Source organism: Triturus cristatus, chromosome 8 (assembly GCF_964204655.1).
Source record: "Triturus cristatus chromosome 8, aTriCri1.1, whole genome shotgun sequence".
Taxonomy (NCBI): Eukaryota; Metazoa; Chordata; class Amphibia; order Caudata; family Salamandridae; genus Triturus; species Triturus cristatus.
The window spans coordinates 1,415,328,536-1,415,344,762 of record NC_140591.1 but is presented as its reverse complement, the minus strand read 5'-3'; positions in this window follow the sequence as shown (position 1 = coordinate 1,415,344,762).

Below are 16,227 nucleotides of genomic sequence, written 5' to 3'. Positions count from 1 at the left end.
CATAAAATTCCATGAACACCAGTGCCTTGAAAAAATGATCCATCTGGCCGTGCTGCCAAACATCTTAACAGATATTTTGTCAGAGGTAAGAAAAAACACAAATAATTCCCAAACAACCGTTGAAGATCCATGTGTAGGAAATGCTCTTATCCCCCCGACATGTAGTATCAACGAGGACTCCTCAGCTAGCAAGGTCTTAAATGAGGAGCCAACAGCAGGAAGCCCGCAAAATACCACCGCTAATAATGGTGGTAAATTTTCATTCAGCGAGGATACAACTCTGGATCCAACGGGAGAAAGTATTCCATTCACCATCACAAACATCGAGACAAAAACCTCTAAAAACATCCATATTCAACCGATTGGCACTGACGATCTAGTCAACCAAGGTAGCCAAGTCTTAGGGATTCAAAACAAAGAGCAATCAAGACTAACTAACTCTTTAACAAAACGTGAACGCAAACGTCTGAGGAAAGCCAGACAAAACAAGCAACAAGGAAAAAAAAGAACAACACTGTTCAAAATGCATCTGCAACAAGAGACCTCAGTGGACAATCCTTCAAAACAAAATCAAATAACAGAATTAAAAGAGAACGGGAAAAAGGTGAAAGAACCAATTACTAATGCACAGGAAGACGAAGGGGAAATCTGTCAGCTCTCTACCCCATCAACCCTTTTACAGTCAGCAACTCAAAATGAACTCAAAACCATCGATAAAGTTTTCCATTTGGCGCAAGAAAAAGAAAAAATGATATCGGTAGTTGGTCTTCCTCTACAAAAATCTCAAATAGATCAAAAAACCATCACACACTACTTTAGAAAGTCGGCAACGTCACAAAAAGTAACTTCGTTGGCCAAAGGATTGCAACAAAGCCTCCCTATAGAACGACTAGAGTGTTCTAGTCTTTCTCAACCAGTATTTGAGAAAGAGTTCGCACTTCAGACAAATGTTCCATACCAGGGCCATCGAGTGAATAATACAAAAACCACTCAAATCAGGCAGATGGGGTCAAAAGAAGAGTGTGAGTGTACAAGTCTCTCACAGTCATCATTTGAGAAAGAGCCTGTAACTCAGATAAATATTTTATACCAGGGTCACTTAGCAAATAACCTAAAAACCACCCAAATCAGGCAGGTGGGGTCAAAAGTAGAGGCAGAGGCTCCACATTCAGCTGAGGTGCTTGCTCATGAGCTTATCCCGCATTATAGCTCCAGGGGGAGTCATGACATTCTTAACCGGAGCGCTATTTTAAAACTCTCAAACTCTATCGAAACATTGAAACACCTGAAGACCATACATATTGAAAGTATTGAATTCAAAATAATCCCAAACGGAAATGGAAGAGAAATGACAGTGGTAACATGGAAGGATCCCTCGAAGGCTAAAGATTTTTGGCAACATAGGGAAGAGTTCGCAAAATGGGGAATCGAGATAAGACCGGTTGAAACCGAAAGATATCCGGGCCCGTTATCCACGCTGGCCAATGAAAATTCAAAGTCCGACAGTGGAATACTCCGGGGAGCAGTTGGTGGCTCGGATAGTAGTAAGGGAGGATGGTCCAATTTACGGATCATCCATCAAGGCTGGTCAGGAGTTACTAGTCCGACGCGGAAAGTTTTACCTCCAACAGTAAGCTTAGCGGATAACAAGAGGGATGAAGCATGAAAACCGAACTTGAAGGTATGCTCTTGGAATATAAACGGACTTGGAGGAAAAATAAATGATCCTGAACTAATAGCTTTCCTCAAACATTTTGACATTATATTATTCCAAGAGACTTGGTCTATCTCCCCGGAACACTTAAATGGCTTCAAAGAAATTCAACAATATGCCATCAAAAGAGGTCGAAAGGGCAGGGCAGCGGGAGGTCTATCGATTTATTTGAACACCAATGTCCCATGGTCACTTCAGTCAATTGAGTCAGGTCAAACATGGACCCAATGTATCAAAATTTCTCTCCCCCTTGACCCCAGTTCAGGACATCAGGATTTGCAAGAGTGTCGATCACTGATCATATGCAATATCTATATACATCCGGCAGCAAAGAGCAAATTAGAGAAAATTTTGTCTCTTAAAGCACTTCTTAAATCCTTGCAAGCCACTTATCCACAGGTTGGTTTGGTGGTTTCTGGTGACCTAAACATGTTTCTACTACAATCAGATCCTGCCTATGAAAGCCAACGAAACAACTTGCACGGGAAACTAATCCCCCCAACAATAATAGACCATCGTAAAAAAGATAAATATGGCAAGATGTGTGCACAGATGTTGGCCGAAATTGTATTGATCACCTTGAATGGCAGATTTCCACAGGACCAGCCGGCATCCTCAACCAGAATTGATAAAAAGGTTCAATCTATACTGGATTATACAATGGTTGACCTTGAAGTACTACAAATAGTACTTATTTATAGAATAATCCACAAACTGGAGAGTGATCATAGTGCGCAAGTAATAGAGATCGGATTACAACATTCAAGGGCCCCAGCAATCAAAGATCTGACCGTAACCTCGAACCTTTACAATCTTAACCGGTTAGTTTGGAATGGAAAGAATGTAGGTGAAATCATGGATCACGTTAAAACCACGTCGGCAGAAGACGACGAAAAAACCCCATCAGCATACCAGGATAACTGGGAAAAAATGATCGTAACTCTGACGGATAAATTTGGACAAAACAATCAGGCCAACAAAAGAAAATCCTCCAAGATACATAAAGTGCACCTGGGAGCAATAGGGAGCAAAAAAAGGATTTTCAATCAGGAAATCAGAAAACTTAAAGGGAAAGTCATAAAGAGGGGTGATGACGTTAAGAGGCAAATACATACTCTGAGGCAAAAATACAAAAAAGAAGTATGGACCGTAAAGAAACAACACCAAACAGAAATCTGGCTACAATTATTAGAAGCCAGCAAATCCAATAACAACAGGAAATTTTGGGCAGAAATAAACAAAGTAGCCAATGGAGTAGCCCTCGATTTTAACGTAAACATATTACAGGAAGACTGGATCCACTATCTAGAGCAAACCCAAATGACCTGTGCACATGAAAGGAATCAACTTCCCTCCAATCACCTGCTGAATGAAAAGCATGAAGAAGATCAAATCTTTGTTGTAAATTGGATTACACAATGCCAAGTCCAAATGGTCTTGAAAAAACTAAAGTCAAAAGGCGCGCCGGGTCCGAACGGCTTGCCGAATGGGCTTTTTAAATATGACCAATGGTTTTGGGCAGAATACCTTACCCCGTTGTACAACCATGCATTTCAATCAGGAAGTATTCCCCCTTCATGGAGAGGGAGCATCCTGCACCCAATCTTCAAAACAGGTGTGCGCTCAGATCCAGCAAATTACAGACTGATTGCGCTTATAGACGTAGAAGCCAAGGCATACGCATCCAATCTTTTGAAAGCATTGGAAGATTGGGTTAGTAGTAACAACATACTCCCAATCACCCAGACAGGGTTCAGGCCTGGAACCAACACGTCATGTAACCTGACAGCGCTGAATCTTCTTGTTGACAAAGCAAAGGCTAAATCTACAAAACTGTACACCTGTTTTGTCGACCTAAAAGCGGCATTCGACACAGTACCAAGGGAGATCCTATGGGAAAAGATGGCCAGCTGGGGCATACCTCCGAAGTTGTTACGGGCCATTATAAACTTGTACACATCTACCTGGGTTAAGATAAAACTTGGCAACGGGGACAGAACAACACCAAAAATCTCTACCTACATTGGCCTCAAGCAGGGATGTGTATTGGCCCCCACTCTTTTCAATATCTTTACTGCGGACCTTGACAAGAGCATCTCAGAGATCCAAACAGACCCTCCAAATTTAGCCCAACATAAAATAAGGAGTATGCAGTACGCTGATGACATAGTCCTTTGCAGCCAGACCCCGTTGGGTCTCCAACGAGCCATAACAAGGCTGCACAAATATATCAGTACGCATGGGCTGCAATTTAACTATAAAAAAACGAAAGTGGTCTGTTTTGCGTCTCACCCAGGACAGCAAACATTCAGATGGTACATTGCTGGGCATAATATAGAGCAAAGTTCCACCTACAAGTATTTGGGAGTACTGGTTGACTCAAGATGGTCATTGAGAGAACATACCCTGTACAGAAAAGCCCAGGCAAACAAACTGCGGTTCGCCTTAAACATACTACTAACTAAATTAAAATGCCCATCGAATGAATACCTGCTGAAAGTGATTGGTGCCAAATTTTTACCATCCCTCACGTATGGCTCCGACCTATACAGAGGCAAAGACGCTAATTTCCTGAACCTCCAACAGTCAGTGTTGTTTAAACATCTTTTTCAAATTCCGCAGTTTGCATCTCAGGCGCAGGTACGCCTTGAATTCGGGTTATTAAATCAGCACCATGCTAGACAAGCCGCCACAATAAAAACGTGCTGGAAATTAAGAGCAGCTCAAGAAGACACACTGATGGGTCACTGCTGGTCTGAAATTAACAATCAAACAAAAGGAAAAAAGGCTTGGAAAACAACACTGGAAGAATCATTGAAAAGCTTAGACATGCAAGAGACGTGGAACTCCAAACACACCTTCGCGGCCTTTAAAAAAATAGCCAATGGAGCTGCTAAACATAAATCCTGGATGGCCGATAAAGCAGCTCTGGCAAAGAAAAAACACGGCTGGATGGTATTGGCTACGTATGAGAGATGCAACCCGCAACCGTATCTAGTTAGCTATAGAACACCATCCACGCAACAAATGCTACTACGACTACGGCTGGGAACCTATACCACAAAAGATCAGATCCCGGCATGGCAGCAAACATGGCCAACAGCGCTGTGCAGGCTTTGTGGTCTCTCTGAAGAAACTTTGATCCATGTCCTGTGCATCTGTCCTCTTCTGAGTAAATTGAGACGGTATTATCTCCTACAGATATTCCGCCTTTTTCAAATTAGAACATGTCGGTCGGCAGCTATGTTAGTATTGAACAGCCAACAATTGCAGACAGCCTGCAGGGCCACCAGATTTTTTCAGAAAACTAGTCGCCTTCTGCAGGAAAATGAAAAAAGAGGTGACCTATTGGGCAAAACTTAAAGTCTTATTGGAATAAATGACTTTGAAAATAGACAATGAAAGTTGGACTTCATTTCTACAAAAAAAAAAAATCCGCAAATGTTTTTTAAATTATTTATTTAAATGGAATAAGCTCTTTTGAATTTTACTTTTTTGTAAAGGTTTTAATTAACCATACACAATAAAATTTTACTTACTTACTTACTATGTGGTTACACGTATATTTTGCATCTCTTACATGTGGTTCATTCATGTTTAAGTTCAGAGGTTCAAATACGTATAGGAAAAGCATTTCAATCAGCTCATTTGCTTTGCATTGGCACGTGTTATTTTTGGCAAAGCAAGTAGGCTGGCAGCCTTTTGCCTTTGTCAATGCTTGTTTTGTCATGGGTTTTGCAAAACCTTATTGCTGAGGATGCTTCTGAGCCCTTGTCAGTCTATAAGTAAACATATGCTTCTGTCTCATATATACATTGTCATAATAGTTCCTTGCACTGACTAGAATAGCAGAATGCCCCTCAAAATGAAGTCATAAGACGGCTAAAGTGGGCTGACCCATTGCTCCATGAAGAATCCTATAAGGCAGAAGAAAAACGTGAAGGACAAAATAACAGACCAACGGATGAAGAGGACAGGCTGAATGACCCTATAAGGAAATATATTATACACATAATTTCTAATAAAATCAAAAGGTCTTGAAAAGTAGTATACATAGCAGAATCCTTGACTCTTCAATGACATTTCACCATTCAAAAGAACGCTGATTGAGGTTATTTTAAATCAGAGTCAAATTTTCAACAAAAAGTCTGAATTTTCTCCTGTAGAGTTACATCTAAGTTTGTAATAAATGATTGACTTTTTAAAATGCATAGATGATTCCAGGATTACTACTGAAAAGCTCACGTTTCCCTGGAGTGCTTTTTTAATTCAATGGTACCATCATGCAAGAGCATTTTTACAGATATAAATTTAGCACGTGTACATTTATGCATGGATAATGCACCACCCAAGTGCCACACAACTTGCACACGCTTTTTGTCCATAGTTTTCTTGTAGAGAAACCTATTTCCTTCAACACCAATTTAAAGGAGTTTCCTCTCAATTGATGCACTGATTGATTATGATTACATTTATAGTTTTATTGGTTTCACTTTTACCGGCAGGATTCTTGGTGCTAAAGCAGAGTCAGTCCCCCTAGAGTAGATCAGACCAACATCAAAAAGAAGCTGGGTTTTGAGAGCTCTGCAGAAATCCACATAGTTCTTTATTTTCCAATTTTCGACTGGCATATCATTCCAGAGAGTAGTCCCAGAACACCAAGGGCCTTATTACGATGGGTGTCGGAAAGCCTCCAACCTCAGGTCGGAGGCTTTCCGACACTCATCGTCGGTTTCACTTCCGACCGCCTAATTACAATCTAGGCGGTCGGAATTGAAACCAGCCGGACATTACGGCTGAATTCCAACAGGCTCCTTGAGCCCGTCTGCCAGTTGGAGACCGGCCTGTTATCCCAATGGACGGCGTTTCCGCCGTTGGGATTATGATGCTTGGTTTCCAACATGCTTTCCATGACAGGCTTTCTGACATGGGAAGCCTGTCGGGAAGCATGTTGGCAGGGCCCCCATCTCCTTGCGGCCTCCAGTTGGGAGCCGAGGGGCCACCTATGGTGCCACACTGCTGATCCCTCCACCGTGTGGCAGACACCTTGAGGTGCCTGTCACGCGGTTCAGGGATGAACACAATCTCCCATTTCTCTATTGGAGCTCGTGCTACGGCGGGTTTATGGCCCCAAGTGTTTTGTCTCTAATTCGTGTCTTTTTTAGAAATAGGACTATCAGCAATAATGCTGAAACTAAGCTTTCTGTAGGCAAGACTACCACAGAACTTCCACAGACATAGCCAAACTTACTGTACATAGCAAGTTGGATTGTATACTCGTCGGGACTGACCACCAGTGTAAGACATGCTCACGTCTCCAAAGTATTTATTAACCAGATGAACTGCAAAGTGTAGTATATGTTCTGCTTTCATTGGTGTCATTTTTCTGAGTTGAGAGCCCTAGTATAAAGAGTTGAGGTGAGAATGACCAAGTGCCCTGACTTGGCAATTAATGGCAAAACCTGCAAAGTCTGTATCTAAAAGAAACTGTTGCTGTTACAGTATTTACATTCCCTTTCAGTGTAAGGTTTTTATATAGAAATGTATATCAATGTTTTTAACTTTGTAAACTGGTCAAGACAACAATAGCGGCTCAGGAAAACAGTTTTTTGCCACATGGCACTGAATCAAACCTAAATAGATCTGAAGATGGTCAGGGTTATTGTGAGCTGGAAGATAGAGTCTGATTATGAGCTAAGTATCATCAGTATACCATAGAGCGTGGACATGTATTGCTCTTACCAGGGCATCATGAAGATCTGAAGATCATGAAGATCTGAAGTGGGGATGCAGAAACGCTGATAAACTCCACAAATGACATGAGCTATACTCTGAAAAGGCTACAAATCTATGGTCTGGATTCTCTCTGTCAGAAATAAAGTATCCCAACCTAGGGAAGGTCACACAGGCTGTCTAAAGTGAGATAGTTGAGCAAGATCTTGTTGTTGACTTTATCAAAAGATGTGGAGGACAGCCATTTTATCTCCTATGTCCTAGACAGATCTTTATTCATCCACGACAGCTGTAAAGACTGGCTTTTTCATGTCCATGGAGGAAGCCTGCTTGTGACCAGTCAAGATGACCATGGGTTTCCAGATGTTTTGAAACCCAGCTTGTAAAACACCATTCAGAGATTTCAATAATGGCAAGTAATTGAACTATCATTGATTCAAATGGAAGGATCTAAGTTGGCTTTCTTTAGCAGAGGTGTGATGTTTACTTCTTCCAAATGTTAGGAAATCAGCCTGACCTATATGAGGTATTAATGATTTGGGAAGTGATTGCGAATTCTACTGGAGCCAGTGCCTGTAAAATAAAGACTGCACATAGATCTTCCGGGAAGCCAGACATATGTTGATCTAGAAAACAGCCAATCTTAAAAAGGAAGAGAAAGTATTGAAGGTCCAGATTCAAAATGACAAAGGGTAGAAGCTGGAACACCTTTGATGTAAGGCAGGGTCTGAACGGGACTGTAGATTGTGGAGATCTTTTCAGATAAATATAGTCCTAGTTCTCATATCCTTCCCATGATGATTAATTTGGTTCTATATCTATCCTCTTCAGTAAGATCATTTATTACTGTGGAAATGTTCCCATTTAAGAGATCTTTTGATGTTTTTCCCTTCTCTTTTGACGACTGCTTGCGATTCATGTCTTGTTGATAATATCCAATATCTTTTCCTCCGATACAGTGATTACATTTGTCAACTTATTTATGCACAAATCCCAGGAGGTTGTGATTTACTTTTTAAGGTGGGCAGTAGTGTGTTCCAATTAATCATGCCTTGATTTGGGTTGACAGATGCTTTGCCATTGCTTACCTCCAAAGACAGATTCAAAATTCAGGGAGACTGTAGCTCAAGAGCCTTATGGATAATCGCATGATTGTGATTGCTTTCTTGGTAAAATTTAGCATGCACTTCTACAGTTTTACAAAACAAATCATAACTGGAGAATACGTAGCATATAATTGAGGATCCTGTGGTGCCTCTTCTTGTGGGTGATGCTGGAATGTCCAGATCAACTCTTCCATTTATTATCACTCCATTGATGATGGAGAGAGATTCAGGAATTATTATTCTTTCTCTGTCTGCCTTGTGTTTAATTGGGAAGGTAGCTTCTGAGATATTCCATGCTGTGTCAAGCTCTTTATTCCTAAATGAGCTTAAAGAGATATTTGAGATCTTGGCATTGAAGTCATAAATCATTAGTATTTTACCCTTATGTTCATGCTGTAGGATGGTTTCAACAGTTTCAAACATTTGAAGTAAAAGGGAATTGTTTTGCTGTCCTGTGCTGTCCTGGGGGAACGTAAATATGAAACAAAAGAAGAATATTGTCTTGCTGATTTTCTGATTTTGGCAGGTTAATATGAATGCATTGTATGTTATTGCAGGAAAGAGTAAAGATGTTGAAATCACAATAATGGTCTGTGAAAAGCAGTATGGCCGTGGCCTTTACTAGCCATCTGTGCAAGGACATCTATCACATAGTAAAGATCTGTGACACATTTTTGGGTGGGACAGTTCTCCTGTAGGCAAACGATTGTAGATTTTAAATCCTCTAAGGTATCCATTTTTCCTTTGTGGAGGCTTGCTAAATTCCAGGAGACTAATGACAGATTGTTGCTAAGAAAAGGTAATGTAGAAACTTTGTTCAATTTGTTTTCATTTAGCTTCCCAGGCAGTCAGGCCAAGATACTCATTTAATTATAGACACATGAGATAATTGATCTCAAGCTCTGATTTGTCTGCCATATGGATTGACTTAAATGAAAATCCCTTATATGATGTGGAACCACTTAGATCTGCTTGAAGGGCCATATGATTGGGCTCCATAACAATTGCTCAACTCCATTTGCTTTTTGGAGAGCTTAGAGGACAAATACAATGTATGTCATATTCGTTTTTATGGAGAACAATGTACTCCTTCATAATTATTGTCGTTATCGGATTGCACCAGAATTTGACCATCACAATTGACAAGTCCTGTTTTTTTTGGAAAGGAGACCAATTTTATTTCTGCTGAAGAGAGTGATTTAAGGTTGTGAGTAAGTGTGAAGGGTTTACAGGGCTATTGTCTTTTTGAAAGAGATCCGTGACTTCTTTAATTTGTGAAAGGTTTGAGAAGTTACTAGATTCGGCTATTGTATACAGTGACTTGCCGTTGCGGATTCTGCAAGGCAGGGCATTATTCCACCAAACATATAAAGAGAAGATTTAAATTCGGGAGCATGAGGGTTTAACTCATTATAAGGTGCTTTGGAAGCAGATCCATCTTCCAGAAGATGGAAAAGAAAATGATTGTGAACCCTTCTCTGCGTTTATCTGAGATGTAGCAATTAGCTCTAGACTGTTGTTTACGTTGTGTATAGTATTTATTGGTAAATTGTTCTCTTGTGTTTGTAAAAAATAATGCTGTGTTTTTATAGTTGTTTTGTAATTCAGTGCTTTGCTTTTCTCCTATTGCGACTTTTTTTAAATTTAACTATTTCTACAGTTTTTTGTTTGTTGGTTAGTTCTGCCAGTGCTACCACATACAACTGTAATTGATCTTCTCCGTTCCTCTTTACATTTTGCTTAGCAAATATTTCGAAACAGGGAAAGGAGTAAGAACTTGGAAGTGGGTGATGGCTTTATGGATCTTCAGAGAACAATTTACTGTGAGAAAAGGCCCTGTGCCCGTGATTTTCTGCTTTTTATTATTGCTTGATTTTTCTTTCCTTTTTTGGGTCACTATTGAGCTTTTATGCTCTATATTTTCCTCCTCAGACTTTTGATCCTTAAACGGACCGGTTATTTGAGTCCCAGTCGGCGTTCTACCTTGTCTATCAGGTAGAGTTGATATGCCATTTTGATCAGTAAGTCATTTTAATACTGCTGTTCATATTTCGAGATTATGATGAGAGTTGAGTGTTGTTTTGTCTAAAAACGTGATTATTGATTCAAGAATTCCTTGGAGGTCTTGCAAGGGAGATACACACTGTCACAACCCCCTCATATACCCTCTGTGTAGTGGGCATAGCGTGCATGGCTCATGTTGCTTTACCCCATGGCTCTTTATGGCCCGCTATGATATTCAGGACTGATGCGCCCCCAGTACCCTAATGACTGATACTTCCCCAGCACACGTAACTCCCATTGCACTTGAACCCCTGCATGCGTTCCCCAGTTCCTGTGGATTAACTACTCTTGCTGTTCCTAGGTCCTTGGTGTAGTTTTTAATTAACTCCCTGTAAACTTCCCTAGAATCCTGTGAGCCAATGGCAAGCCTTGCTCTCACTGTTACTGGGACCTTGGTGTTGTTTATCACTATGCACGTTGGAGCGAAAACAATGCATTAATTTCCTGGTATTTGATTCTGATCAACAAATTGCACCTGCTTATTCTGTAAGGTCATAGAGAGTGTACTAGCATGTTTTTTCCCAAGGTTCGAGAACCTTGCAGATGGCCAGGTGCTACATGTGCTGCACGTGATCTAGCTACATCCATCAAGCCTTCGAGAGGGTTTATAAACCCCACCCAAACGCCAATCATGGCTTGACCTTGCTTCCTGCAGAACAAGCTTCACCCTTCCCACTCACCTGAAGAATCCTGCCAGAACCAAGGAGTCCTCAGTCTCCTTAAAGTCCATCTGAACTGGTGGTTCCCATGGCAACCGCTCCCTCGAAGTCTTCGTCCTCGCTCCCTCCGGCACAGCTACTCCGGACCTCCCGCATGTCCCTAAGTCAAGACTTCAAGATCTTCTTCGAACTTCAGACAAGTTAAAGAACTAGGCTAAGTACTCAGGTTAGCACGCACTAAACCTTCTACAGTAGTAAACAAGACCGAGTAGCCCCGCATTCAAAGACTATAGACGTTTCTTCCATTTTCTCTCTGTGAATTACTTCAGCACTTCTTGTGTGTTTATACTCCGGACCCTCCTTACGACTTTGGCGCTAGAACTATATCACGCAAGCATAAGGAATTGAGCTCTGTGTTTTTCTGATGAACAGTAGTGCCTAGAGAAAGCACTTCAGAGTCTGATATGTGTATGGATCTTGTACCAACATCTGTATTTCAAGTTATTCATAGGAGTGACTCCCTCCAATCTGTGCTTCTGGTTACTCTGCTCTCATTCTGAGCTGCTGTTGAAACCTGTAAGTTTGTGTTACTAAAGTTAATGCATTTTCATTGTATGTAGATACTTGTTACCATACAGATAGTAACTGCCTCCTCTTGTTATTCCCAGTGCATTGCAGCATCGCAAAAACAAAGGTTAAGGTCCCAGGCACATCTATCTCACAAAACATAGAAGGTATCAGAAATGACAGATCCTGTTACACAGTGTTGCACAGCTGCAGAACAGCTCTCATACCACAAAATACCACGTGGAGGATGGAAAGAAGTGTTTTTTCAGGTGAGCAAGAGAGATCACCCACCAGTGCAGGCCCATTGCCCGGAGTGCTATTGAAAGGTTGCAGTGTCTATTTTGGGGGTTTTATTCCTATTTATACATGTTAGTTGACTCTTACCTAAATCAGGCACAGTGTAGTCCATAGGAAGCATTGCTGATGTTTTAGCTTCAATAGTTTTGGTGTCGTTGGAGTTAGTGGAACTTTTGGCTGATAAGTGTTTTCAGTGAGCACTGTGGATGCAATTTCCCCTATTGGAGCAATCTTCAGCACCATAAATCTTGGTTTTTGTGGTCACAATTTCTGTTGCAGAAGTCTTTATGTTTGGGAAGAATTTTGTTATAGAAGGAAGGCCTTCTTGCGAACCAGTGGGATGTGATTTATTTCTCCCTCTTTTACACTGTGTACTTGTATTATCTAGTGTAACAGCTGCCATTGATATGTGTTCTAAGTCAATGGCAGCTGAACCAGAATGTTGGTGTAGAGTACCTATGATGTATTAACATAGAATGGATTGACTTGGTTTCCATGGTGTCAGGAGATATTCTTGACAGTGGAGCCTAGCGAAGCCTGGGAGGAAGTTGTGCTTTAGAGGCTGGAGTTTGTATCATCTGTCGTGAATAAACCAGAACTTTTTCATCCAGAGCCTTGCCTGCATCTTTATTTCATTGCAATCTAACTGAATCTAACCTTCAGTTAGATTGAGACAAATCATTCAAGTAAACAATGTAGGATCCAGCAAACCAGACTTTGAGAAATAGTTTCCTGAAGCTTTTGACACCAAACTGGGCTGTTTGAAAAATTATGTTCACAAAATAAGAATTAAAAAGGGAGCCACTCCTGTTGTAAGTAAGGTCAGAGGGGTACCATTACTTGTTAAAGACAAAATGAAGGCTGAATTAGACAAGTTAATAGGTAATGGCATTATCGAGGAAGTAGAAGCCACAGAATGGTTGGCTCAGGTGGTCATGACAAAGAAGGCTGATGGAGAATTTCGCCTTTGTGTGGATTTACGTGAATTAAATAAAAATGTAATTGTTGCTCACTATCCTTTGCCAAACATAAATGAGATGCTTTCTATGCCAAAAGGTGCTAAATGTTTTACGACTGTAGATCTCACGTCTGCATACCACCAAGTCAAACTTCACCATGAGTCTCAAGACTTGACGGTATTCGTTACCCCATTTGGCACGTATAGATTTGTGTGTATGCCTTTTGGGTTAATATCTGCTGCTGCTGTCTTTCAGCGTGTTATGGAAAGAAAGTTGAGAGGAATTTCGGGATTAACGATTTACCAAGACGATGTTCTTGTGTATGATGAGGATGTTAGTATAAATAATCAAAGAGTGCGTGAGGTTTTGAAAATATTTAAAGACAATGGTGTAACATTAAAGGCAAGTAAATGCAAATTTAAACTGAATCAAATAGATTATCTTGGTCACAAAATAACGTCAGATGGTATTGAACCAAAATGTGAGCTTGTTAAGACTATAAGTAATTTGGTTAGTCCCTTTTCTGAAGAGGAGGTGATCAAATTCTTGGGAATGACCAAATACTGTAATAAGTTTATAGTAATTTTTTCAGAGAAGACTAAATAGTTGACGTCTCTGTTAAAGAAAGGAACTCTTTTTGTGTGGAACGAGGAGTGTGAATCTGAATTTTGTTTGATAAAATGTACACTAAGAAAAGTATCCTATTTACAGAGTTTAGAGCCAGGGCATGAATCCAAAATTATGTTGGATGCCAGCTCTAAAGGGCTTGGAGCAGTTCTTGAAAACAAAGACAGAACGGTTTGGAAAGGACAATATTATTCATTTCCAGGAGCTTGAAAGGGGCGGAACTGAATTATTCAGTTATTTAAAAGGAAGCGTTGGCTGTGTTTTGGGCTGTTCACAAAATAAGGAAGTTTGTCTGGGGGAACACTCTCGTGGTCAAAACTGATCACAAACCTCTCATAGAAATTTTTGAAAGGAAAGGTTTAGATGCAGTTTCTGAGAGGATTAAGCGTTGGGTAATTGGTTTACAAGAGTTTCATTTTGATGTCGAACATGTTCCCGGTGCTAGGAATTGGGTAGCTGACTGTTGTTCTCGTCTAGTCAGTATAGGTGATGTGAGTGGGAATGTTGTTGATGAAGAAGAGAATTTGGATGTTTGTTTAATAAGAGAAGGAGTCATTAGAGAGGATGAGTGGCTGGTTGAACTTGGTAAAGATCACATTTTACAAAAAGTTGTGGAGAAGATTGGGAGTGTTTGGTCAAATGCTGACAAAATTCATGTAGCTTTGCAAAAGTTTTGGAGAGTTGGGGATGAATTGTCTGTTCAAGGTGGACTTGTGTTCAGAGGTACCAGATTAATTCCTCCGGTCTCATTAAGAGAGGCATTGATCTCTTTAGCTCATGTGAGTCATTCATGGATTTCAAACACCAAAGAGAGATTGATACAGATATATTGGTGACCGGAGATAGATATTCAAGTTGAACAAGTTGTGAGAGAGTGTGGCGAGTGCTGTAATGCAAACAAAACTTTCAAATGTAGAGTACAGCCCATGCTTGTTAGAGAAATACCAAAAGAACCCTGGAAAGAAGTCGCTTTTGATATCCTGGGCCGCATTCGTTGTTGAGGTGTTTACAAGTATGCTTTGGTACTCGTTGACATGTTCTCTAGGTGGCCATTATGAATTCCATAGAAAAGCATGATGTTATTCTGTTTTTAGAACACGTTTTTGAGAGAAGGCTTTCCAGAATGTTTGTTAACAGATAATGGAGTAAAATTAGTCTCTCGTGAGATGGAAGATATCTTAAAGAGAAGGGGGATTAGGCACAAGAAGTCAGTATTGTTTCATCCCGAGACCAATGGCATGGTCGAGAGGTTGAACAAAGTTTTGAAGGAGGCGATGCAGCGTGCTATTGCGAACAATATGTGTTGGAAGAGTGAATTAGTATGCAAGGTGAAGAACTACAGAATAACTCCTCATTCCAGTACAGGATTCTCTCCCCTTTGAGTTATTCAAAGGAAGAAAAGCTAATACTCTAGTCTGTCCTTCTTGGGTTAATGACAGAGTGGGTGATGATTTGTGTGTAAAGCAGAAGGGAGAGTTGAAGGATTTAAAAGACCGCAAGTTAGTTTTGAAAAGGAAGGTGTTGTTTGATTCTCGGAAAGTTACAAAGAAAACTGTGGTTCAGGTTGGTGACCTGATTCAAATTAAAAATCCTATTGTTGGTGTCTTCAGTACAGGCTCAAAATATTCCTCTCCCATGAAAGTCATCAAAGTTTTCAAAAATGCTGTGAGGACTGAGGATCATCGCATTTGGAATTTAGGTTGTGTGGTAAAAGTCAATGTGAGAAATGAGGACAATCTCTTTGAGAGTTTCGGTGGTGACACCAGTGCTAATAAGTCTAAATTGAGGAGAAGCACTAGAGTTCCTAGAAGACCTCAATATCTAAATTAATTTGTGTGATTAGGCTTTAGTTTATTTTGGGCATAGTTTATTTTCACATAGCATTGATTTAGTTTACAGGTTTTAAGTTTCCTTTGTGGTTCTGTTTTTGGAAAGGAGGAGGCGTGTAGTATGTAAGAGCTGACATTGATATGTGTTGTAAGTCAATGGCAGCTGAACCAGAATGTTGGTGTAGAGTACCTATGATGTATCAACATAGATTGGATTGAGTTGGTTTCCATGGTGTCAGAAGGGATTCTTGACAGTGGAGCCTAGCGAAGTCTGGGAGGAGGTTGTGCTTCAGTGGTTGGAGTTTGTATCATCTGTCCTAAATAAACCAGAACTATATCATCCTGAGCCTTGCCTGCATCTTTATTTCAGTACTGTAGGTTGCCTTTTCATTTGAATGGAATTTTAATTGGCAGAATGCTTATTTCTTACTTGCGGAAGGGTAGTTTGCTTCTCTGAAAGGAAGAGAATACTTTGTCTGGTAAGTTCAATCTCATTTATTTGGAACAAGAGATGTCCAGGGTAATCAACTGGCCAGAGCGACATCAAAGTACAACTGTCCTTTGACCATTCCACATGCCATCATTCCAGTATGGAACAGTGGTGATGGTGGCATGTGCTTACATTCAAAGATAAACATTAACACTTAAATATACATAGAATTCAACACATCT